Source organism: Oxyura jamaicensis, chromosome 7 (assembly GCF_011077185.1).
Source record: "Oxyura jamaicensis isolate SHBP4307 breed ruddy duck chromosome 7, BPBGC_Ojam_1.0, whole genome shotgun sequence".
Lineage (NCBI taxonomy): Eukaryota > Metazoa > Chordata > Aves > Anseriformes > Anatidae > Oxyura > Oxyura jamaicensis.
In genome coordinates this window covers 5,653,727-5,677,675 of record NC_048899.1, presented here as the reverse complement: position 1 = coordinate 5,677,675, position 23,949 = coordinate 5,653,727, and the positions used below count along the sequence as shown (strand labels likewise).

Below are 23,949 nucleotides of genomic sequence, written 5' to 3'. Positions count from 1 at the left end.
AATAAAACCTACATTTGGCCCAGAGCTTTCAAGACCATAATAATTTATGAACTCAGGGAAAAGAGAAATGTTATCCAGTGGTAGAAACTTCGCTTATGTAAATAACAACAGATATGGAAGGCTTTCCTGAATCTGATTTTATTCCTTACGTTCACAACCTTTAGTACATTAAACCATTATTTACTATAGTGATCAGTCAACTTAATTAATGCTTGAAGAGGGGAAAATTGATTGTTCTCACTATACTAATGAAAATCTAATGTGATTTTTGCCAAATATTCTAATAAATCAGCATAATTTTCAAAAGATAGAAATAACTTCCAAGTCTGTATTAAAAGACATTTTTAGGATTACCGCAGTGTTGTGTAGAAATAAAATCTGTCACAAAAATGTGATTAATATTCTTATTAGCAGAACACGAGTGACACACTTTCCCCAGTTTAATGATGAAAACAATCAAAATTACCGGAGGTTAAACCATGTGAAAGGAATTCATGAAACTAGGAAAATGCTTTAATGTCATGAGCAATAAAAGTAGAGGAAAGAAGAAAAATGTACACAGCTAAAAATGGAGATTACAAACAAACAGAGCTTAAATTAAATGGATATCTTTTCTCTCACTTTTTTTTTTTTTTTTAATTTATTTTTAATGAAGTGAAATAGAAGAGCAATGGTAGATAGCACTGGGAGTCGAGAGAGGAAAGCTACTGCAACCAAACTGGAAAAAAAGTGCAGTGAGGTATGATGTGAGCTTCAAGGTAAAATAATCTAGGCCCGTAAACCTGGAATGATTGATACTGCTGGATATACAAAAGCATTTAAGACTGTAATAAATTTTCAAACAAGGAGGATTTTCTTTAATCTAAACAAAATTTTTAAAAGAGGTGGAAAGGGTTTGGACAATGAGTTGCATCTCAAATGTACTTCTTTTAATGTTTTAATTTACTGTTTAAAATCTTGTCCAGAACTCTCTATGTGACTCTAGCTATTTAACTTCAGGAAAAAAATTACTTCGAAGTAAAAGCTTGTGCCAAGAAAGGTCATAACAACAGTAAAGAATTTAACTTTAGTGGAACCAAATAATTTCATTCGTGTGGACATGAAATGAAAACAACCCCTGAGAAGTAAGAACAGCACCTTATTTTAGTTGTTAAATACAAAATTATCATTTCTAGGTTCATATTCCTTCCTAGTGGAAGGAAATCACACCACCAACTCATATTGTTGACTGGAAAAAAACCTGCTACAACCATTTGCTTTATTTTGAAGTCAAACATTCTCATAAAGTGTGGACAAATGCTGTCCTTTATTCTCCAAGTATCCATCAAAAGCAAAAACATTGCTGAGACTGCAGTAAAACTTAAGGGTTCTTAACCATCTATTTTACTATTCACATACTTAAAAAAAAAATTAAAAAAATCATTCATCAAGTCTGCTAATTATGACCCATAGCTGTATTTTTTTCCCTTCTGTCCAACATAGATCTTGTAATATCTAGTGAACATTGTAAACTATTTATAACTGCTGCTGAATGCAAAAGCCAGGCTGACTGGAAATTCTAGTGGTACACAAAATACCTTTACAATAAATTAGAATCATAGAATCATAGAATCATAGAATATCCTGAGTTGGAAGGGACCCTTAAGGATCATCAAGTCCAACTCTTGACACCGCACAGGTCTACCCAAAAGTTCAGACCATGTGACTAAGTGCACAGTCCAATCTCTTCTTAAATTCAGACAGGCTCGGTGCAATGACCACTTCCCTGGGGAGCCTGTTCCAGTGTGCAACCACCCTCTCTGTGAAGAACCCCCTCCTGACGTCCAGCCTAAATTTCCCCTGCCTCAGCTTAACCCCGTTCCCGCGGGTCCTGTCACTAGTGTTAATGGAGAAAAGGTCTCCTGCCTCTTGACAACCCCTTACGAGGAAGTTGTAGACTGCGATGAGGTCTCCCCTCAGCCTCCTCTTCTCCAGGCTGAACAGGCCCAGTGACCTCAGCCGTTCCTCGTACGTCTTCCCCTCCAGGCCTTTCACCATCTTCGTAGCCCTCCTCTGGACACTCTCCAACAGTTTCATGTCCTTTTTATACTGTGGTGCCCAGAACTGCACACAGTACTCGAGGTGAGGCCGCACCAGCGCAGAGTAGAGCGGGACAATCACCTCCCTTGACCTACTAGCGATGCCGTTCTTGATGCACCCCAGGATACGATTGGCCCTCCTGGCTGCCAGGGCACACTGCTGGCTCATATTCAACTTGCTGTCTACCACGACCCCCAGATCCCTCTCTTCTAGGCTGCTCTCCAGCGTCTCATCGCCCAGTCTGTACATGCAGCCAGGGTTTCCCCGTCCCAGGTGCAGGACCCGGCACTTGCTCTTATTGAACTTCATGCGGTTGGTGATCGCCCAGCTCTCCAACCTGTCCAGATCCCTCTGCAAGGCCTTTACGCCCTCATTTGAGTCCACAACTCCTCCAAGTTTGGTGTCATCAGCAAACTTGCTCAAAATACCCTCTATTCCTACATCCAGATCATTTATAAAAATATTGAAAAGTACCGGCCCTAAAATGGAGCCTTGAGGGACCCCACTGGTGACCGCCCGCCAGCCTGACGCAGCTCCATTTACCATAACCCTTTGGGCCCTGCCCGTTAGCCAATTGCTCACCCATCGTATGATGTTTTTATTTAGCTGTATGGTGGACATTTTGTCCAGTAGGATCCTATGGGAAACCGTGTCAAAAGCCTTGCTGAAGTCCAAAAAAATCACATCAGCTGGTTTCCCTTGGTCCACCATACGGGTGATCTTATCATAAAAGGAAATCAGGTTAGTTAGGCAGGACCTACCCTTCACAAACCCATGCTGGCTGGGACCAATGACTGCTTTGTCCCCCAGGTGCGCCTCAATAAGTCCGAGAACCAACTTCTCCATGATTTTACCAGGCACTGACGTGAGACTGACAGGCCTGTAATTGCTAGGGTCTTCTTTCTGACCCTTCTTGAAAATTGGCACAACATTTGCCAGCTTCCAGTCTACTGGGACCTCTCCAAATTCCCAGGATCGTTGAAAAATAATTGATAGAGGTTCCGCGATGACATCCACCAGCTCTTTCAGCACCCGGGGATGAATCCCATCCGGACCCATGGACTTGTAGGGATCCAGGTGGAGTAGCAAATCCCGCACACGTTCAGGGTCAGTTGGGAGTTTGTCATCCCCACCGTCCCGGTCCTCCAGCTCAGGGCACCCTGGGTCCCGAAGCCCATCATCGGCATTGAAGACAGAGGCAAAGAAGGCGTTAAGCGTCTCTGCTTTGCCTACGTCATCGTCTGTGAGGAGACCTTCCCTATCAAGGAGCAGCCCTATGTTTTCTTTAGTTCTCCTTTTTCCATTTACATATCTAAAAAAACCCTTTTTATTTTCTCTCACAGACACAGCCAGCTTCAACTCTAGCTGTGCTTTGGCCACTCGAACTTTCTCCCTACAAACACGAACAGCATCCCTGTATTCTTTCCATGACGCCTGGCCCTCCTTCCAGTAGCGAAACACTCTCTGTTTCCGCCTAATCTCCATTAGAATGTTCCTGGTCAGCCACGCCGGCTTCCTGCCCCGCCTGCCTGACTTGCGATATTTTGGAATTGCCTTATCTTGTGCTTCTAGGAGGCATCGCTTAAAGAGTGACCAGCACTGGTGGACATCGAGGCCTTCAAGAGCAGTTTCCCAGGGGACCTTACTGACTAGTTCCCTGAGCAGCCTGAAGTCCGCTTTCCCCATATCTAGGGATGAGGTTTTGGTGGCGCTTTTCCTTCTGTCACCATAAATGTTGAACTCAACCACTTCATGGTCGCTATGACCGAGGCGGCCACCAATCACCACATCTCCCACCAGACCCTCTCTGTTTTCTAGCAACAGGTCTAGGAGGGCACCTTTCCTAGTTGGCTCCGTTAGCACCTGTACCAAGAAGTTATCATCTAGGTGCTTCATGAACCTCCTGGACTTGCTCGTGTCAGCCGTGTGGCACTCCCAGTTGACGTCCGGCAAGTTGAAGTCCCCCATAAGGACAAGGGGAGTTAATCTCGAGGCCTCTCTTAGTTCTGTAAAGAATAATTTATCGGCGCTATCATCCTGGCCAGGCGGTCTGTAATAGACTCCCACAACTACATCCCCTTTATTCGTTCGTCCCTTGATCCTTACCCAGAGGCTCTCAACTTTGCCATCGCCAACCTGAAGTTCCACACAGTCCAGCCCCTGCTTCACATACATCGCCACCCCACCACCTCGCCTACCCTGCCTGTCCCTCCTGAAGAGCCTGTAACCATCTATCGCAACACCCCAGTCACAGGACTCATCCCACCAGGTTTCGCTTATGCCGATGATGTCGTAGTTGCGGGACTGGGCCAGGACTTCTAGCTCATCTATTTTATTCCTCATACTGCGTGCGTTTGTGTAAAAGCACTTCAGGTGCGTCTCCTTACACTCAGCACCTTGTGGATCTGACCAAAGGACCCCACTGGCACACAGCCCCTCTGATTCTAGCGTACCATCCCTTAGGTCTTCACCGGCTCGCCTGGTTTTAGCCCCTTCCCCCTTCGACTCTAGTTTAAAGCCCTATCTATCAGCCCTGCCAACTCCTGACCTAAGATCCTTACCCCTCTCCGAGAGAGGCGCATCCCATCTGGTGCCATCAGGCCCGGTGTAGCATAGACCTTCCCATGATCAAAGAAACCAAAATTCTGCCGGTCACACCAGTCTCGAAGCCACGAGTTTATGTGAACAGTACGTCTTTCAGCTTCGATCCCCCCTATCGGAAGGACAGAGGCAAACACCACCTGTGCCCCTGATCCTCTAAGTAGTCGCCCCAAATCCCTAAAGTCTCTTTTGATCGCCTTCGGACTTCTCGTTGCTACTTCATCGCTACCAGCCTGAAAGACCAGTAGCGGGTAGTAGTCAGTGGGCCGTACCAGGCGCTTGACTTTCTTGGCAAAGTCTCTCACCCGAGCCCCAGGGAGGCAACAGACTTCTCTGTGGGTTGGGTCCGGTAGGCATATCGGTCCCTCTGTCCCTTTCAGGAGGGAGCCCCCCATAACAATAGCCCTTCTTTCTTTTTTGAAGGATGATGTGGCAATGCGACGTGTAGGTCGCATTGTCTTAGGCGCCCCCTCCAACTGGGACGGGTGTTTGTCTACTTTGTCATTTAGATTGTCTTGCTCTAGTCCTTCATATCGATTATTTAAGGGTAGATGAGAAGGTGAGGTGGGCAGAGAGAGGGCTCGCCTACCACCCCGAATAGGCACCTGCCTCCATTCCCCCCCTTGATCTAGGTCTCCTCCCGCTGCCTGGCTGGAGGAGCGAACCTCCGTCTTCTGCGTAACAGGAGACGCCTGTGCCGTGGCAGTCTCGTGAGCCTGCCTCAGAGAGGGTAGAGCGCACCTCCACCAGTCAATTTCCCTCTCTGATTCCCTGATGCTCCTGAGCCTGTTCACCTCCTCCCGGAGCTCCGCTACCTGGCTGAGCAGTTCTTCAACCTGGGCACACCTCCCACAGGCATACCCACCACTGCTGTCAGAGACCGACAGAAGGCTGGGGCACACTCTGCAGCCCAGGACCTGGACGGCTGCGTGTTTCCCCGAGCCCTCCGTCTGAGTAGCCACACTGGTGACCGTGGCTGGAGATGCCTCACGAGATGCGGAGGCCACGGTTTTCTGCCTGGTCGATACCATGGTCAGGTTCTACGCAAGCAGGTTACAAGCACCGAAGGGAGAGGCAGCTGCAAAAGAGCGACGATGAGCCCCCCGCTCGCCCTGCCCGCGCGAACTGCCACGCCCTTCGACGTGCCACGCCCTGTTTGCCCGTCCTGTTCGCCGCGCTCCTGGTCGCTCGCGCTCCCTAGGGGCAGCTTTTAAACAGCCTGGGAGGGGGCGCTGCTGGCTCCGCCCTCGCCTCGTCAGCCTCCCTTGCGAGGACAGCCGGGTCCCGGCGGCTCCCCCGAGTGGCCTCGATGCCGGACAAAAAGCCCTGCCCGCCTCGGTCCCCTGCTCCGCTGCAGAACACGTCTGCCCCGGAGCCGATCGCCTCAGCAAATTACACCTTCCTGTTTCAATTAGACTTATTACTTCATATTTTAAGCAGAGGTAAATATTCCCCTTGTGGGAAAATACTATTTGTGTAAGACTTAATGACATAAGGTAAATTGTGCTGTTGGTTTGAGTTAGACATGCAATACACTTCAATGATGTGTCATTTCCTTTTGTATATGATACAATCCTAAAGAAAACATTAATAAAAAGCATTTGTTTGACATTTCCTTTGTTTTAAATGCTATTACTCACATTGACATTGTACTATTTTTCCTCTCATCGATTTCCATTATAATTTTGATTCAGACTAATACTGTCCCTATAGGTTTTCCAAAAGGATTTAAAGTTAGTATAGTGCTCTGATTAAAAGGCAAAGTAAAACAGAGGCCTACTGATTCAATACATTCTAAAAGATGGCTCAATTAACAATAATAGTAATTATGGATTGCAAAGATCCTTGTTTCACATTTTCATTAGAGAGCATATGCTTTCCTCAGAAAGGAAGAAAAATGTACATCTCTGCATGTAAAGACTTTTCCAATCATTACAATAAGTTATTTTTTTCAACAATTTCCCTTTTGATTAGAAACTCTACAAACAGGAAGACATTTCCACTGCTCATTTTCCAACATTTATAGCAAAGCACGTTTGCCTTTATGATAAGAGAACATGATACATATGAAAGCCTAGCAAAGTGCAGGACAGGAGAAACACAGAAATGAGGGCTGTTGCTAAATAAGATGTTGGCAATTCTGATTTCCAAGAAATCTGTTGAAGAACCAGACAGTGGCTATCCCTGTGTGTAGCACCAGTTGTTCACTGTGCTAAAAGTTGCTCCCTGTGCTGTTTAGTGCAGTCAAGTAACTGGATGAACTGAGAGCGCTCTGATAAGAAACTTTCTTCCACAGAGGAGTAAAAGAGTCTATGACACTTTAAAAACAAGGACAGTTAAATAGCTGTTCACATTTACTTCCATATTCTCTTAAATACGAATTACTGTTCAAGACAAGATTTTATGATAACGACATGTTAACAAGATATGTTTTGTTTACCACTTGCTGAATTTTGCCTAGCAGATTTTCATTGAGTTTAGTCTGACCAGAATTAATTTCTTTCTCTGGCTGTTCAATGATGCGTTTTTCACTCTAGGTCACAAAGCAGAAAGGAGTAAGGAATTCAGATGTTACGGAATGCCTGAATACACAGACAAGCTAAAGGCATATTGTTGGCATATCACTGTCTATTGTTCGTTATTTGGACTAAGAATATGAAGTCAAGAATATAATGCAGATACTTTCCTAAGCACATCCAGGCCAAGTGCATTACCAAAGCTAAAATAACAGTTAACAATTCTGACAAATAGTCATCAAAACAAGCTGTAAAAACAAGACCAATGCCTTCCCCAGTCATGCACCATATACCAGCCATTTTCAGCAAAGACACTGGGTAAAAAGCTATTATCCACTTACCCACTACAGAAAAATAAATAAGTAAACTAAAATTGTCAGCCTATGAAACACAATCACATGTCCATATCTAAAAGTTGTGTGGGATATGCAGCAGGGTTTTGCAGTGTCAAGAGTTAGAAAGTTTTATGCTAGTTTTGGTGAGCATCTTTGAAACCACTTACCCTGACAAGGTTGCTCTGGCCGCCTTGCCGGCTAGCTGTTCACACTGAGTTTCGTAGAGCTGGCTGCCACAGGGCGAGTTCCACTTCGCATTGCAAAAGAAGCTAATCAATTCACATGTAGTGAAGATAATAACATGGAAGAAAAACAAAATGCTACACTAATGGTGTGAAAGTACACACCCTTAATCATATCTTCAAGAAGAATTTAGTCACCTCTTTGACTGGAAGTCTAACTGATGCAGTCCTTTATCGCACACAGATCCACTTCTGAGTTTCAGTAAAATAGTTTCCTATTAGAAGTCAATTTAACCTAAATTCTTTTTTTTTCCAACTTTATCCTTGCCTACTAGAAACACACAAGAGTACATAGAGCCTCCTAATCTAATGCAATATTCTGAAAGGATTAAATAAAATCTATCTGAGCAAACATAATATCGTTATATATTCTCTCAAGAAGGCTGAAGGATTATTAAGTGCTCTATGGCTTTCTGACTAGGGAAACAAGCTAATATGGGACATGTCTCAGCCTACATTAGTGTGATTTTTATACATTTGCCTCATCAACTGGATTATCAGAAAGAGCAAAGGCATTTAGAGAGAATTTTTAAGGTACTGCAACAGCTAAACTTAAATAAATAAATAAATAAATAAATAAATAAATAACTTATAAAAGCTGAAAAGATTATTTTATATATGAACAATTGGCGGTAGGCAGTAATCCATAATTACTGGAGGAGGTTTCTAGATCCATCTGACCGGTCCTGAGACTAGTGAGAAATACAGCAAATATTTATTTACTTTTTTTAAACAAAAGGTAACTGAAAAAAATGACCCAAATATATCAAAACCACAAAAATGCTAGTAGCATTTATCCCTTGCTTTATCAAATACTTACAGTTAAGCGTAAAGATAATTACAATTGGCTACTCTTGAACCCTGCTTTCCATATTCAGGTGGAATATGTACCTCTCACGCTTGGTGCGATTTGCAATATAACCCAAAATGTGAGCTTTGGGAACCAACATATAAATTATTTCATGGGATAAGAGTAAACTCATTTCTCCCAGCACCTTTAGGCTGGAGCAGTTTTGGAGCTCCAGGCCTAGGCACTGGTAACACAGCTACTCAATAGATTGAATTTGTGTGTTCTGTGGTCACAAAGTGTCGCGTGGCTGCCCTTGTTACTACAAAAGACTTTTTCACACACTTCCGTTCAGTTTGTTCACTTACCCATCTCCACCCTGCCACATCCTGGGATCTAACCCCCAGGTAATACCTACCAGTACTTGGTTTCTGCCCTACTGCAAGGGACTGCAGCATGTCTTGGGGGGCAGAGGAAAATACTGAGAATGAAATAACATGTCTGCATCAGATGGGCATATTCTGCTTCTGTGTTTTAAACGGAAGGGCACTAACCCTCTGGCGTGAGTTATTCTTCAGTATGAGAGAAGCTACTCTTTCACAGCCAAAGACTTCATATCCTTACCATTAGTTTCACAAGGAAGCTTCCAGCTACACCCCCAAGAGTATGCCCTACACTTACAAAAATGTGCTCAAAAATTACATTTCCTTCTCACGATTTTTTAAGATAACATGCAATTTCATTCAGTATTTCAGTTAAATTTTGAGACGCAGTTAAGAGCATATATGTATTTTGCTTACAAATATATTTTTGTCCAAAAAAATGGCATGGAGCTTTAATTCTTATTCAACTCAACCCATTAAACTAAACTATGTGTAGTTCTGCTGGAGTAAAACTCTCAGAAGGAAACTGGCACCAGAATGGTTTGTGATGAAGATCATTCCTATTTCTGTATGAACATTCCACACACTGTGTCTGTGAAAAGGCAGATATTATATTCTACTAGAATAATAATAAGATTAAAAAAATATATATATATATAAATGCTGGCGCAAAACCAAATCAATATAAGTTGGTCATTAATAATTTAAATAAGAAATTGAGGTTCCAGTCATATCAAAAGTAAAGTCCTGAGACAACCTTTTACGCATGGCTGGGTCAAGGGGAGGAGGAGGGGGGGACAACAACTTCACCTGAAATTAAAATTACGGAAGGGGCTGACAATATTTATGAATTACTACAGTGAAAAACAAAAACAAACAAACAAACTAACAAAACAAACAAACAAACAAACAAAAAAAGTGTGAGATCCTCAAAACTTTAACAGTGATCTGTGTTCCTCCAAAACATCTGAGAAGAAAATAATTCGTTTGATCTTTGCACCATATGTATATTGTATTAATCCAAATGTGGGTGCAGCACACACCTGGCATGCCTTTTCCTGATAGATATGAAAGCTCAAGTTGGTACAAGCACAATGCAGCTAAACACACAGAGAAATTGTTATGGAAACATTCTTCTGGCCACCCTTGATTACCTAGTTGTACAAAATCAGACCTGACTGCTCCTATGCAGAATAGAATCTCTAAGTTTCTTTAACATGCTGTTTGTTAAGGAGCTCTTCAGCTTACTCTTTCTGCAAATTTATTTAGGGCTTTGTTCCTTCCCATGTTAGAGAAGATGCAAGGAAAAAAAAAAATGGCAACTGCTCATTTTTCTGGTGTTTCGCTATATGCTTATTCTCAGCTCTTCTTAATGTATCTAACTTTTATGACTGCTAGGTAACTCTCCTGATATGTAGGAAGATTTTAGTGACCCATAAAATGTGGAATTTACATTTATTTATTTTGGTTACCACTAATTCCTAGCGTGACCATCACTGCTCACTGCAATTTAACACCTACTGCACACCTGAATATAGCTGAAGCAACGGGCTCTGGCTCCTTTGAACAAATGACCATATTGAATGGTCTGTTCAAGTGACTGACTTTTCGTATTTTTTCTCATTCACACAGGGTACCACATGTTAAAATACTGAAGACTGTCCTTGGACTCATAAAGCTTATAAGCGTTAATGTGCACAATGCTCAGAACATGCTGGTTTCTTTTCAAACACATTGCCAAGCTACAAAAGCTAAAGCATCAACATTTCTTAATAATTTAACTTTTTCAAAACAGAAACGTTATGATGTACATATTTCCTGAACTTAATGAAAGATTCCTTACTGCCACAGGGAGAAACTGCTCGGTGGTTGAGGTTTAAAGTTGGGTCAAGATCAGCGTGATGAATTGATTCATTAATGATGTAATTAATTGGAATTAGTGAACTGTAACTACAGGATCAATATCAGCAACAAAACAGCTAAACCACAGTATTCAACATGCACAAAATGTTAACACCGCTAATTTTCTAAACACTCATCTATAACTAAACGCAGTAAGCCACACTTACAGCTACATGCACGTAACCCCACCCCTACATGAAGTGTCGATTTCAGGCAGATAGTATTTGATCTCTCATACCCTGGCATTTTTTCATTTTTAAATGAAATTATAAAACTAAATCAGAACTGGCATTATTTTAAGCATTATTTTCCATATATTTAATTTGAAATAGCTACATGCAGTTGCTAGCTTTGCAACTTGAAATTATTTACCCAGATTTGAAGACCTCTGAGTCTCAACAAAAAGTTGATTAGTATTAGGTAATGAAGGAAACTTTAATTTTATTCCCAGAGGAAAAATAATTAAGGTAAATTAATCTTCAGACTAAGTATAATGCTTTTAAAGAAAAGGCATAAACGCTAACATGTATACCATAAAAGTTTCAGTCGCTCTCAGCCAACGATTTTTCTTCTCCTTTGTAAACTTTTGCAGGCAGTCTCCATTAAAAAGGATGGCATTTTAAGTTGTTTGCTACAAGTACAAGCAGCATTTCATATAAAATTACATCACTGCAGGGAAAACGTGTTCCATCTATATACGAAGTTCCAGCACAGCCTAGACTGATGATGATAAAGAAGTATTTGTCTGACTTCCTACACTGGACTGCTTTTGCTGCCAGCATCCTTGAAAACAAGACCTGCATTGCTCACTTTGCTGCAAACAACTCTTCAGTTCTTAGGAAATCTGCACTTTGTTTCAAGTACATTAAACATCCTCTCTACTGTATTTTAAAACTTTTGTTCTCCAACAACAAATAGAACCAAACGCCACAGTGTATGCCTGTGTTGTGCCTTTTCAGGGTCCAAATAATGTGTATTTTTTTTTAATTTCTGTTAAAAATGGATCATAAAAATGGAGCATCAGCAGGAAGTTATTAAAGAAATGGCACAGCATTATTGATCTTACTGTCTGGAAATCCATCATACTTACAAGTGTCTTGCTATAAGCCTGCTTAGATAATAAGATCTTAAATGACGACTGCTGGAAGCAGCATTTCTGTACCACACCTGCATATACAGCCATCCAACCACCCGACTATACATCGCACAATAAATACCGTGCTATGCTTATGTAGCAGCTAAGTACTGGACAAGGTAATAGGAGATTTGCCATTTCCCACATTTCCACTGAGCTGACCTGCCTGAGAGTGCTAATGGGGGTGACACAAAAATTTCAGACCAAATTAATCCCACCAAAAGAAACTGCATACGTCTATCTACCTCTGCCATTTTTTAAACATTTTGCTTGGAAGTTAATGAGCAGCTAGAATCAAAATGTGCCAGTCCACGTGAGTACCTTTACTAAGCCTACTCTGCCCACCATGTTTCTTTTTAGCATAGAGCAACAGGTATAAAATGACTGTCTATGATTTCCCTAACAAAATGTTTTCCATATATTTTTGGTACTACAGTGAACTATGGAACAACCCTGGTGTACAAATGAAGGAAGCCACCCCCAGGAGCAGACTTCTGCCTAAGAAGAGTTTGACAATGTTGAAGATAAGTATAATTTCCAGGAGGAGGTGGCAATGTAAAAGCTAATATAAAAAACATAAATTCACTGTTATCTTCTGAAAAAGCTTTCTAGTAAAATGGAAGTGGTCTAGTAGAACATGCAACAGAGTTTCTTCTGAAACTGTCTTTCACAGAAATTCTACATATCCCGTTAGCATACACTGCATGCTAGTGTAATAACCTGGTGCAGTATCTAGGTATCAGAACATTCATCACTCCTAATATTTCAGAGTAAAATAATACGGCTGCTCTGCACTGAAGGGACACTTTTAATCTGCTCTACCTTTGGTAGAAAGGTAAGAAAGCAAGAAAGGTAAGGATGGCCATGCTAATACACGTTCTAGCCCGTTAAGCCTAAAACAGGGGGGTTAGAGTCTGTGTCTGACTCAACAGTTGCTATGCATTCTGCAGTCCATGTACCTAGAAATGAGGTTTTTCTTCCCATTTTAATAAAAACAGATTTTTAACCAGATACTCATTAATGTTTGCAGATGATGCACCTATTTTTATTCCAACTAGCTTTTTTTTTTTTTTTTTTTAATTTTTAATTTTTTATTTTACACATTTGGATTGTGGGTGTGTTTCTGAAGAGAAACAGGCTAATCTTTTGAAACTTTATGGAAAGCACTCTTTTAACAGAGTTGGAAGAAAGATTTTGAATGGAGTCAGCAAGGCTACTCAGAGTCCTTCATTAGCTGGAAATAACAATACATTTCAGGTATACTTCTTTTCAGTGATGTCCTGCCATCCATTCATAAAGAATTACTTTACCACTTCCCTTTTGGAAATGATCAAGAAGTGTTTCAGCTGGTCTGAAGATACAAAGAAATCTTCTAATCACCATTATTAGTACTTAATCCCCATATACAAGCAGAAGAGCAAACAGATGGAAAGTTACTACAATGAGAATAGGAATTCAATTCTTTATTTTTTTTTTTTCCAAAAGATTCTTGAAGAAAATAGAACAGAAGATTACATTCATCATATTGACGTGTTTTCCCTCATTAATGAGGATTAAAGATAGTAACTACATCAAAACATAGATACTGTTAAAGAATATTAATTCAAGGATGATTTTTATCAAGATTTTACCTCACACACACAAAAAAGCATTGAAACCTACTTAAAGGAAGACCTCAAAACTTTTCAAAATATACTAAATTAAGACATCTGTGGCCATGCGCCTGCAATTTTATACATTTGGACAGATTACTGTACTTGTGAAATGCAATCAACACACTTTTAAAGACTCACTGTGGTTCACAGATGCTAAAGCAATCATAATTAACATCTGAGTTGTCATTCCTTACACACAAAGTTTGTATTGAAATCTGATTTTCAGAAATTAAGGTCAGGCCTTCAAATGCTGAAATCTCTCGTCACTGAATATCTAGCAATGATTAAACTAAAATGCTCAAACATCTGGTTAGACTAAAATATAGTTGTTCAAGGGGTCTAAAAAAAAAAAAAAAAAAAAGAACTGATTGCAGGTTTGTTAACCTGAGGCAATAATTTGACTGCTTATCCCTGTTTCATCAGCGTATCTTTATATGTTGAATAAAGCAGACGCTAGATTACTGCTTTAATCAGCATCATAAAACATCCTGTTTCTCTCTGCTTCCTAACAGCTGGTTTAAGAGGAATAAAAGGTTTATTTGATGGCTAGATTGGAAGATCTCCAAGGACGTTCTGCACTGCTACATTTGTACGGTTGGACTTCCAAAGCAGGCTGGAAGTCTTTATAAATATTGCTAGTTTATAGTTTCTCAGAGTATGAAGTTTTCCATACAAAAAGAGCAATTTAAAATAAAAAAATCAATGTCAAGATAAATTTGTTATCTCTGATACAAGAATCTACTCACCTATCCTTTAATATAATAATGTCAACTATATCTTGTTTTGACATCATGAAGGAAGAAATGTTACTTCCTTTAGATACATCAACTTAAAATCCTTAAAATCTACTTTAAATTCCTTAAAACAGAAGCAATACTTTACTGTTTACAAATCACGCTGCTAAACCGTGATGTTTCACAATTAGACTTCCATACGATTTTTTTTTTCTTTTTCCCACAACCTTGCATTTTTCTTTCCCATTACTGTAGAAGAGACCATGAAAGCAGAGCAAACTGACTAAGGGAATCTCTCATGACACAGATGTAAAAAAGACTTCCTGTCTTTTTTTACAAGAAGTTTTACACTAAATAGAATATCACGTTTTTAGAAGCTCTTTATTCCAACACAAAACTACTTCTGAAATCAGTGTTAACGTGAGGTTGAGCACCTATAAATTTCCCAAGGTACAGAGAAGAAAACTGCACAAAAAACGATGTTAAGAAACAAGTTATCTCTGGTATTGTTAATAGTAAACCTAGAATTAGCTCCAATTATTAGAATAATAATAACGAGGTAATTCAGCTGAACATGTGTATAATTAAACTTTGTTCTATGTTTCTTACTAAATTGTGAAGAAACAGAACCACCACACACCAATTTTAATACGAGAGTTTTTCAGTGATGATAACTGCTGGAAAACAGAGTCTCTCTTAAAGTCACATTATTTTATATCCTGCAAATTTCACTGTTTTATGTATCCTTAATATTACTGTATAAAACAGTTCTAAAAGTCAACTTATGGTTGGGGTGAGGCTCTCATCTAGTATAAATGCTCTGCAGAGAGGCACAGATTTGCTCTTGATGCTTCAGTCTGAAGATTTGGCTCTTCTTGGGTGATAAGCTTAGCCCCCACACTGCCACAGTTAATTTTCCTCTCAGAAAACTTCAATTATCATTACTCTACAAATTATCTTCACTTCAGCTTTTGAATACAACAGACAAAAATCTCTCAGGCTCCTGGTCAGCTTGAGTTATATTGTCTATCACAATGAACAGGCAGAGGTAAAGTATGGACCAAATGCAATACAACGCACCAAACTTGGATATTTGAAATACACAGGTTGCAGAACAGTCATTTGATATACTGGTAAGACTTCTTTCTGTAAGAAAACCACTTTACCGTACCATCACAGCCTTCAAGAGTACATTAGACTTGGGCTTGTGTGCTGTGCAATACTGCAAAGACTTCTAATTCTGCTGCAGAAGTTAAGAAGACAGTCATAATTAAATTAAATTAAAACAGACTGTCAGAAATCCCCACGCTATGCCTGGGAGCTCTTCAGTCCCGCCAGGATTAGGCTGTTTTGCAGATATCTCCGTTCCGCCCTGCCTATTAAAGGTGCAGCGCAGCACCTCCAGCAATATTGATTTTGAGGACATGCTTTATTTCAGGGGAAAATAAAAAGGTAAAAAGTACTACGTATTGCTCAATAATTCCATACTTTTTATCATAATATTTTGCACAGGTATGGTTATTTACTTCAGGAAGCTTTAAGGTCGTGTTACATGTTTTGCCAAGCAGGAACCTGGGGCTTAGGTCTGTACAGACCCATACTGAAGATCAAGGCTGTGATCTGGCAAGGACAACATGTACAGCTTTTGTCTTTGTTGCATTTACTCACCCCAACACAAACCATTTTTTTTCTTATATTACAAGTCCACATTGAGTTTATTGATGGCCTATAAGAATTGCTGTCAATGACTTAGCTGGGGTAGCAGTGAAACCACAGGCATACATTTAGGGATAGTGTAGAAAACCACAGTGTAGACCAGTATGTATCCTTTACACTTCTAAAGCTTGCCTTTGCTCCACATGTTCCCCCAGTTAGCTGAAGTTAATGCTAATTCAGTATGGCTAAACTTATTAAAGTTTCATTTCTTGATAGAGAAGGGAATACATCCAGGTACATGCATATATTGCAAAGCCAGCACACAAAAGCAATTTCTTTGCTTTAATAAGAAAGAATAACAAACTGAAGGCAGATCAATCTCCTCACAGTTTTTACCAGCCAGACAGAAAAGAAATCAAAGCATTTGCTAAATGAAATAATTTAGCAAGACTTTGAGAACAGGGAAACTCTTTTGACCTCTCAGCCAAGAAGCTTCAGTCAGAGACACTTCAGGAAGAGTGGTAATTCCTCCTTTAGGGTAGGGAAAACAAGGAAATGAAGAAAGCAACTGTCCCTTTCTCCTCTAGACATGCTGCTATACTTTACCTCAGCAAAATGTTGCAAGTACATTAAAATAACAGAGACCCTGTATGAAAAGACTGCCTGAAACAAGTGTTACTTATCAAACACACAGCTCCGAAGCAAAGCAAACCAGCAAACCACCAGATGAAGTTTTCCTCCTCTGGGAACGTAAGGAACCAAACCACCTGAGGACGTGTTCCCTCTCTAGGAACTTCACAAACTTCCTCCTAAATATGACTTGCCTTGTGGTTACCTAACAGCCTCTCTTCCTTGCTGGTTGTGTGTTAGTCTCTCACTATAATGCTTTCACCCCTTTGCTCTACTTTCTATTTTTTTTGCTAAAAGGTAATGGTTTGAAAGAGGAAATACAACAACCTGGTGACCACAATTTGGGCAAACATTAACATTTTTGATTTAATGAACAAAATACAAGCAAAAAGGATTTGTAAAAAAACATCCTTAATCCCCCCTGTAGATTTTTTTTTTTTTTTTGGGGGGGGGGGGGGGGGGGTGGGGGAGGAGAAGGAGGGAAGGGAGATAAATCACATCTGGAAAACAAAACAAAAAAAACAAACAGTTGCTTTCTATGTCTTAAAACTGTACATACCCATGTGTATATATACCTACAGTATATACCCAAAACTGTACATGCATAAAATATATAGTATATGCCTGTATTTATACCCTGCAAAAAAAAAAAAAAATCAAGAAGCTGAATATTCTTTCAGCAGTGACAGATAGTGAGAAGACTGATCAAACAGCAACAGAGATGTTACTCTGGGAATTGTTTGATTTTACTGCTGGGGAATACCAAATAGATTCTGTTCTCCCATTTACATGAACCAACAGCTTCTCTTCACTGAAAACGCTACAGAAAAGCTTCTTGGTTTGATGGATAGCCAAGTGAGTTTTGTAAACATTTTTTAGATTAGAATAACCAAAGGTGTTTTTTTGTTTGTTTGCTCTTTTTTTTTAATACTAGAGTGCACTCTTGAAACAAACTGCCCCAGAGCTAACAACATTCAGTTATTACTTTACGAGCTAAGAAATCATTGAAATCTCAAAAGCTAGAGACCTATGGCTTTTGTTCTGCCTGACATAAAAATCTTTCAAGCATGCAATTGGAAACAGATTTATTACATTTTGATTAATCCTGCTGTATCTTTTGCAATTTCCATCTCCAAGTAGGCACATTCTATTAAGTGGAAAGAGGAAGACCAACTATTTATGTGGAGAAAGAAAGGAGAAATGTAAAATGTAAGGTATTTCATGAACCCTTTTTTTAAAAGGAAACAAAACAAAACAAAACTATTTTCTACAGCTTATTATCTCCTTCAGCAAAGAAAAAAAAAAAAAAAAAAAAAGTAGCACCTGAATAAAGGAGTTCTTCTACACCTTTTACAGATCAGGAACCAGGACTATTCTCAAGGAGACAACTTTGTACCAAATCCAGGAATGACAGTTTCCAGTAGAAAGAATTAGTATGCAGACTGGCGTTTGGAAAGCTCAACATATAAAGTATGAAGCAGCTCCTGCACAGACTCCCCCATTCTACCCCCCCCCGCCCCCCCCAGGAACCTTATCTCTGCAAGTACCCACAGTAGAAAACTCCCATCCACCAAGAAGCTAATGACCAGTCCAGTTCATTATGTCCCCATCCATATCCTGTGCCAAATATATAAAACAATTTCCTATTTTTTTTTTCCTCAATGCTGTCATTAGTATTCTTTATGAACAAGTATCTGTCTCTGGTACATTAGCATGCCACAAGCTGGAGCATCTTGAATAGGAGTTTTGCATGAAATGTACCTCGAGTCTGACAGCCAGAGGGATACCAACCACAGTAGGAACAGAGAAAAACCCAGCAGATTGACAATCTTACCCTAAGAAAGCCAAATGCTTAAAATCCAATGTTCAATACACTTAACTTATTAGAAGAGCATCTCTGCGTGATTTCTAAGAAATGTACCGTGTCACCCTAATAAACGACTTGAAAGCAGAAATCAGAGCTGATGATACTGAGTGATACTATGATAGACAGCTAACTGATACTTTGTCTAATTGTTAGATTGTAAATGATAAATCTAATAAAGCACCAAACTCAACTTTTACACATCTTTGTTTGCTTTTTAATAACCCCAATGTACCAACAGAGTGAGTCACTACAGAAAAGAGAGTGGAAGCCTAATGCTCTGTGTAGTCACTTGTTCCTTGTAATTAACTGTGCTGTGTAATATCTAAAGTAAATCCATCTTTGGAGAGGGAGAAGAGACTGAAATCATGTTGGCAAATAAAGCTAAAATACACCAACAAAAATAAAATAAAAAGGAGTGTATTCGATTACATAAAATTAGTAAATATGCTCCCACACATATGGGGAAAAATGAACATATGATTAAACTAATAGGATTATGCAAAAGAAGCTTCTAATAATAGGCCTGTAATTAATCTTTTTTAGTCTTGGGGCTTGCCTATAATCATTCTTCATGTTCATAATTTAATTTGGGCAAAACCTAATTCTATTCAAAGGACACATCTTACAACAAGCCTCCAATTTGTGAGGACTCCTGCTCCTAATCGAGTTATGGTTCAGCAGATGGTACAGACTCTACTCCTTTTCCATGCCTAGCCCTGTTCCATGCTCCATTTTACTGACAAAAAGAGCGAAAACGTTTACTGGGACCATTAAAACACAATTCACTGGGTGTGCTAAATGGCAACAGATTAAATAGAACTGAAGAGAATTTCTCAGAAAACCTTCTAAAAGTTATCATTTTGATAATTAGCCTAGTAATACTTTCCTCTATTCTCAACTTTCTTTGTCAAGTAATATTTCCCTCTGTTCCCTAAAGATTTTTATTTTCCAGAGGTTTTAAAGTGATTTTTTGAAGACAAAGAAAAATAATCTTTGCTACTGAATAACATCTGCAGTATGAAAACACATCAAGCAGCATTTTAGTCTGTGTGAACATGTGTATATCACAACACGCACAAATCTATTAACTAAAGAGTGGGCATCAGCAATGCAAGAGATTAGAAGGATGCCTATTTCACTTTAACAGTAAAACAGGAATGCTGTCATTATATATATATATATATATATATATATATATATATGTGTGTTTATAAATATATATATAAGGCAGTCTAGGGAAAACCATATCTTAACCCCAAAATCAGTGTTGATGGAGCTGAGGTGCCAAATCCGTTTGTACTCTGCTCATCTCAAACATATGAAGTCAAGCTCAATAATTCAGTTTAGTTTTTTTATACTACTCATATGGACATGCATAATCTGACCCTGAGACAACATTCAGATATGCTTCTAAAGCACGTTTCCATTTCATCATGTATTATTTCAATCCTCCCTGATATTCACTTTTCTTTACGGACATACCATTGCCCTTCCACACTGTTATCTACTTGCACAGTCTGGCAAAGCAAAATCCGACAGAAGTTCTGCAGATTTAATAAGAATGCTTATAAAGTGTCACAAGCTTCAGTGACTCTGGGGATTAGATGTATTTAGAAATGCTATGTAATCTTCAGTGTTCTGCAAGTAACCATGGTTTGGGATTAAAATATATAAAAACTTGTCATGACTCCGATATACTTAATAACTGCTTAGTGACATCTCATTTAGAAAAAGGATTCATTAGCCTCAAAATGCTATTGTTTTGAGTTTTATTTGGTAGCAGCAGTATGAGCTCAGCTGGTACTTTTTTTTATGGATGCAGATTTTAAGAGTTACTGTCTGAATGGACTGATCTCGGCAGACTTAAGTCTGTCAAAACATGGTATTGGAAAAAAATACTGAAATCCATTAAATGGTTTTGCATACTGGAACAGCACAAAACATGACCACAACCTGACTTTTGTGCTGTTTCAGCTCCCTAAATAAGAGAGGCCCTACATTAAAATGACTAGATTTTGTCTGCTAAGCATCCACAAAACAGAGACAGTCTTTAGGTGTAATAAGAGACAGTCTTTAGGTGTAATATGGAAAATCGAAGTGAGCTAGATATTTTTATGCAAGAATGAATATTAAGTACTGAGCAGGTGCAGTGGTTAATTTTCATAATGTTCTTGGTTATGCAGAAAATATAGCATTGCAAGTTTCATAACAAGGTAAAATAAATTGTAACAAATTTTGTTTTGACACCAACTGCCATTCAAGTGAATGTAAAAGCACCATCATTTACTTTAATGACAGCTGGCTTAAAAACACATGCAAATAAGACAATATTACATAAAGGAAAAAAAGTCAATCAAATCATGCTACATAAATAAAATGCTAAAAATACTGATCCTCATCATGCTTGAGAATCAAACAACAGATAATGAGTAAACTAAGTCAGAAAAAAAATAAACAACATGCGTGTGTTAAATTTATACCTAATGCATTTGCAGTGCCATCAAAAGAGTGCTAATGCTGAAAGTAGCTGAGGGAGGGAAACAGTGGCAAGGCCAATTGAAATTTCCAGGTACCCAAAGAAAGCAAGCCTCTCAGGGATTTTTGCTCAAGCAGCTGCCTCCAAACAACTGGAGGTTCTGAAATAATAGCTTTTCATCTTGCCCAATTCTTCATTCATCAACTTCACATTCATTACCCAAGCCACTGATATATGCATACAACAAAAAGGAGGATGTCTTTGCTCTGGTCAGGAGCTGGACTAAATTATTCCATTAATTAAATAGAACGAACACACATTTTGTCTTCTATGCTCTTATATTTCCTCAAACATTTTCACTTTTAATGTTGACTGAATTGCAAATGAAGACTCTGGGAGAAGGGAAATTGTCATATTTTCTATCTATGTATTTCCAAGCATTTTTACAATTTCATGTAAATAACAGCATCATTGTGTAAAACAGTGCAACTGAAATGTAATTAATTTTGATACCTGTAATTGCAACCTGTAATTATCATGTAACTGGAGAACTATAATCAAGGAGCATAGCCCAATTTCATATTTGATATGTTTCACAGCAAGAACTCCGTGGTTGTGGATCTAAATACGAGAAAACTCTACATGCCAGAAGATTAGCTACACAATGAGTACACTTTTAAAAGTCATTGTAATTAGAGATGCTAAACAGATAGCTCAACTGAATAAAGAGAAGGGGGGAAAAAGTGTTTTGCCAGTCTTGAAATATCTAGCTTTTGACATTTTCATACCTTTTAACTCTAATTGTGATGCAAGTACGTAAGATACATTACAGACATTACAGAAACATCTTTTACAGATCTGCTTTAGACACTTTGAACTCTCTATACCCTCATGATTCCACAACAGCAAAGTGGAATTTCAGTTATTTATAAATTAATGACCCATATATCACCCTAATTCTGAAAGTTAATATTCACAGGTAGAGAGCCCTTTTGGTGTCAGTGGAATTGTGAGCACATATAAAAAGGAATTCTTAAAATGTTCTAAAACAAGTAAGCAACAAACTATTTGATATTTATTTATACAAATACAAAGCAGAGAATTTTAGTGTCTTCAGTACTGCTGCCAGTTAGAAAGGAGTTCATCAATATCAAAAGTCCTATAACAGACAACTGCACCTAAACCTTATTTCAAAAAGCATATTACGGTGTTGGTTTGGTGGTGTGTTTCATTGTTGTTGTTGATTTGTTTTTTTTCAATTTTTTCAATTTCAGTTTGTTTCAATTTGCGTTTCTGCCCAATACAAACCTTCACCCAAGTCTCTGGATCTTGCACCAACCATTTTTCTAATTTATTAGAAATAAACACTTCATTTATTGGCAATAACATCTGGGTTGTACAAAAAGCATCATAAGCAATTACAAATTCTCCTTCTTCCTTCAGAAGTGTGGATGATCAGCTAGGAATCCTCATTTAATGGAGAGAAAAAAATAAATCCGTAAACTTCAGAAGTCATTAGAAAATTAAGTTTTAAATAAGTGATCCTGCCCACAACAGAAATTTAGATAAAGAGCAAGACCTTTAAACTAATTTTACCCAGACTTCTGGTAGTGGATCAACTATGTTTAACACATGTTAAACATGAGACATAACAACATTGAAATAAGGCACCGTCACATCACTGAGATGAGAAAGTTTTATAATGAAGAGGGATTTATTTATTTTCTATAGTGAGAAATAGCAGTTTGGACTTCACGGCATTGACTTTTGCCTCTAACAGTGTGACTATAGTAACTTTGCACTATATGTTGTCATTTTTTCTAATTTATGCGTAGCACACAGGCCAAAGGAAAGGGTGGATTTACAGGCTGAAACAGCACTCCTTCTCAGGAAGAGAACATGGTCATGTAATATAGGACTGCCAGAAGAAATAGTGATATCTGTGACAAAGTGTGGATGCAGTCCTTTGAATAATATAGGTAGACTTTTGTTTTTATTACCTAAGTAATGTTATATGTATGCAATTACTATAATACATACAGAATGAGGCTAAAAAAGGATTCTATTTGTTACATGGACAACAGTGATCTCCTCCCTCCCCTGGCTCAAATGCTATCAGAAAAGACTTAATTAGATGAAAATTTTACAGACTTGCATCCACAAGATTTCTCCCTATCTTATACAAGCAGCTGAAAATTTTTCATTTGCCATACCTTGTAAATCCATTCTGATGTTTCACATACCAACACAAGCATTGAGAACTGAGTCAACAGAACCAGGGCAACCTTTGAGGCTATAGCAATATTTACTTAGGATATCCCAGCAATATTGTAGCAACAAAGCTACAATAATGTAGAAAAGTTTCATATGAGGCCGTATAAGAGAGGAAGATGATCATATTTAATAATAATAATGATCATGCATTTTCTTATACCCACACACTTGCCAGCACCAACACACACACACACTGAAGTAATCTGCCTTTTATCACTTACACTGTCAAGGAGCAGAAGAGATACCACCTACTAAGATTTCACATCTCCAGGGCTGTTCTTGTGAAGGAGGTGAAATACGGTTATGCTTTTCATTTCTCTGGAGAGTTGACAGTGATTCTGACCTTCAGACCCTCCATTCTGTGCCAGTCCTAAGGGAATAAGAAAATATCACTGATTTACTCACTGTCTTTTGTCTCTTTATTTTGTTTTGTTGCAGTCCTGGTCTTTTCTTCCCCTCCATCCTCAATCCTAACAGCTTTTGTCTGTGCATTATTTCACCACTGCTTGTTTTCCTATTCTTGGGTCTTGGAAACCTTTATGCAACTGTGCGGTGATCTTGTGGATCCTTTAAGTGCCATCAAACCTTGCTTCATCTACCCTTCTGTCATTTCTTTTCTGGTGCTTCCACACCCTTATATTCATATTTAATTCACACAAATCTTATAATTTGTAATA

At 38.9% G+C, this 23,949-nt stretch overlaps 2 long non-coding RNA genes across 6 annotated transcripts in view; one reads left to right on the top strand and one right to left on the bottom strand.

Moving 5' to 3' along the window:
• LOC118170142 overlaps positions 1-21,878 on the bottom strand; it is a 58,775-nt gene extending 36,897 nt beyond the window's left edge. For 2 of the 5 annotated variants that reach the window (XR_004752511.1, XR_004752512.1), the window contains exon 1: positions 21,512-21,878. This is a non-coding gene — a long non-coding RNA (uncharacterized LOC118170142). The remainder of the gene's footprint in view (positions 1-21,511) is intronic. The other 3 variants (XR_004752513.1, XR_004752514.1, XR_004752510.1) reach the window with 2 other exon arrangements.
• LOC118170146 lies at positions 17,278-18,134 on the top strand. Its single transcript, XR_004752523.1, has 3 exons — positions 17,278-17,510; positions 17,796-17,869; positions 18,012-18,134. It is a non-coding gene; the product is annotated as an uncharacterized LOC118170146 (long non-coding RNA).
• Positions 21,879-23,949: the final 2,071 nt, after the last annotated feature.